We start from the raw sequence: 2500 nt of genomic DNA, 5'->3' as shown, positions 1-2500 counted from the left end.
TATAGAGGATCGCTGTGGAGAGCTGCTGCTGTGCTTTGACATCTGAGCTCTGTTGAAAACGATCTCAATACAATTCTGAAAAACGCGACTCTCCGAACGCCAGCCGAACAAGTCTCCACAGCCGAAGCGCTGTGTCTCTTTTCAGCTGGCGATAAACCTTTCCTCGATCCTTTGCGGACATGTTAAACTGTTCCTGATCAGAATAAAAAACGCTCACGCTAATACACAAGCACCCGTGTCTCGCCAAAGCTGACAAATAAACAGACGGACAAGCCGCACTGCACGTGTGAACAGGGGAATGAGCGAGCGAGCGGGGATAGGGCGCCTCCTGCGCTTAAAAGCTTACAGCACCTGGTATTCCCAGGCGGTCTCCCATCCAAGTACTAACCAGGCCCATCCCTGTTTAGCTTACGAAATCAGATGAGATCAGGCGTGCTCAAGGGGGTGTGGCCGTAACCGAGAGCAAGGCTCGCTGGCACCCTTCTTATTGAGAGGACAGCTCCGTCACCTCTTTTACGACGCTGCTTTTTTCCCTTGCGTTTTTCTCTTCTTCCCACGTTCTCTCTCTTCACTGCCTTCATCCCCGCTCTATTTCACTTCAGCCTTTCACTCTTGCTTCCTTCCAATGAGGACGGAGCTGCGGGAGAAAGGGCGCTATAGAGGATCGCTGTGGAGAGCTGCTGCTGTGCTTTGACATCTGAGCTCTGTGGAAAACGATCTCAATACAATTCTGAAAAACGCGACTCTCCGAAGCCAGCCGAACAAGTCTCCACAGCCGAAGCGCTGTGTCTCTTTTCAGCTGGCGATAAACCTTTCCTCGATCCTTTGCGGACTTGTAAAACTGTTCCTGATCAGAATAAAAAACGCTCACGCTAATACACAAGCACCCGTGTCTCGCCAAAGCTGACAAATAAACAGACGGACAAGCTGCACTGCACGTGTGAACAGGGGAATGAGCGAGCGAGAAGGGATAGGGCGCCTCCTGCGCTTAAAAGCTTACAGCACCTGGTATTCCCAGGCGGTCTCCCATCCAAGTACTAACCAGGCCCATCCCTGTTTAGCTTTCGAGATCAGACGAGATCAGGCGTGCTCAAGGGGGTGTGGCCGTAAGCGAGAGCAAGGTTCGCTGGCACCCTTCTTATTGAGAGGACAGCTCCGTCACCTCTTTTACGACGCTGCTTTTTTCCCTTGCGTTTTTCTCTTCTTCCCACGTTCTCTCTCTTCACTGCCTTCGTCCCCGCTCTATTTCACTTCAGCCTTTCACTCTTGCTTCCTTCCAATGAGGACGGAGCTGCGGGAGAAAGGGCGCTAGAGAGGATCGCTGTGGAGAGCTGCTGCTGTGCTTTGACATCTGAGCTCTGTGGAAAACGATCTCAATACAATTCTGAAAAACGCGACTCTCCGAACGCCAGCCGAACAAGTCTCCACAGCCGAAGCGCTGTGTCTCTTTTCAGCTGGCGATAAACCTTTCCTCGATCCTTTGCGGACTTGTTAAACTGTTCCTGATCAGAATAAAAAACGCTCACGCTAATACACAAGCACCCGTGTCTCGCCAAAGCTGACAAATAAACAGACGGACAAGCCGCACTGCACGTGTGAACAGGGGAATGAGCGAGCGAGCGGGGATAGGGCGCCTCCTGCGCTTAAAAGCTTACAGCACCTGGTATTCCCAGGCGGTCTCCCATCCAAGTACTAACCAGGCCCATCCCTGTTTAGCTTCAGAGATCAGACGAGATCAGGCGTGCTCAAGGGGGTGTGGCCGTAAGCAAGAGCAAGGCTCGCTGGCACCCTTCTTATTGAGAGGACAGCTCCGTCACCTCTTTTACGACGCTGCTTTTTTTCCCTTGCGTTTTTCTCTTCTTCCCACGTTCTCTCTCTTCACTGCCTTCGTCCCCGCTCTATTTCACTTCAGCCTTTCACTTTTGCTTCCTTCCAATGAGGACGGAGCTGCGGGAGAAAGGGCGCTATAGAGGATCGCTGTGGAGAGCTGCTGCTGTGCTTTGACATCTGAGCTCTGTTGAAAACGATCTCAATACAATTCTGAAAAACGCGACTCTCCGAACGCCAGCCGAACAAGTCTCCACAGCCGAAGCGCTGTGTCTCTTTTCAGCTGGCGATAAACCTTTCCTCGATCCTTTGCGGACATGTTAAACTGTTCCTGATCAGAATAAAAAACGCTCACGCTAATACACAAGCACCCGTGTCTCGCCAAAGCTGACAAATAAACAGACGGACAAGCCGCACTGCACGTGTGAACAGGGGAATGAGCGAGCGAGCGGGGATAGGGCGCCTCCTGCGCTTAAAAGCTTACAGCACCTGGTATTCCCAGGCGGTCTCCCATCCAAGAACTAACCAGGCCCATCCCTGTTTAGCTTACGAAATCAGATGAGATCAGGCGTGCTCAAGGGGGTGTGGCCGTAACCGAGAGCAAGGCTCGCTGGCACCCTTCTTATTGAGAGGACAGCTCCGTCACCTCTTTTACGACGCTGCTTTTTTCCCT

General features: G+C 52.1%; 2 non-coding genes and 2 pseudogenes across 2 annotated transcripts; all 4 read right to left on the bottom strand.

Moving 5' to 3' along the window:
• Positions 1–339: 339 nt before the first annotated feature.
• LOC138218491 (5S ribosomal RNA) lies at positions 340–458 on the bottom strand (annotated as a pseudogene).
• Positions 459–993: 535 nt separating this feature from the next.
• Positions 994–1112, bottom strand: LOC138216375 (5S ribosomal RNA). The gene has a single exon (XR_011180087.1). It is a non-coding gene; the product is annotated as a 5S ribosomal RNA (ribosomal RNA).
• Positions 1113–1648: 536 nt separating this feature from the next.
• LOC138244963 (5S ribosomal RNA) lies at positions 1649–1767 on the bottom strand. The gene has a single exon (XR_011193580.1). It is a non-coding gene; the product is annotated as a 5S ribosomal RNA (ribosomal RNA).
• A 537-nt stretch (positions 1768–2304) lies between these two features.
• On the bottom strand, positions 2305–2423 carry LOC138218832 (5S ribosomal RNA; annotated as a pseudogene).
• Between the last annotated feature and the right edge of the window lie 77 nt (positions 2424–2500).

This window comes from Lepisosteus oculatus, chromosome 14 (assembly GCF_040954835.1).
Source record: "Lepisosteus oculatus isolate fLepOcu1 chromosome 14, fLepOcu1.hap2, whole genome shotgun sequence".
Lineage (NCBI taxonomy): Eukaryota > Metazoa > Chordata > Actinopteri > Semionotiformes > Lepisosteidae > Lepisosteus > Lepisosteus oculatus.
The sequence above is the reverse complement of the archived record's forward strand: the minus strand, read 5'-3'. Positions and strand labels throughout refer to the sequence as shown.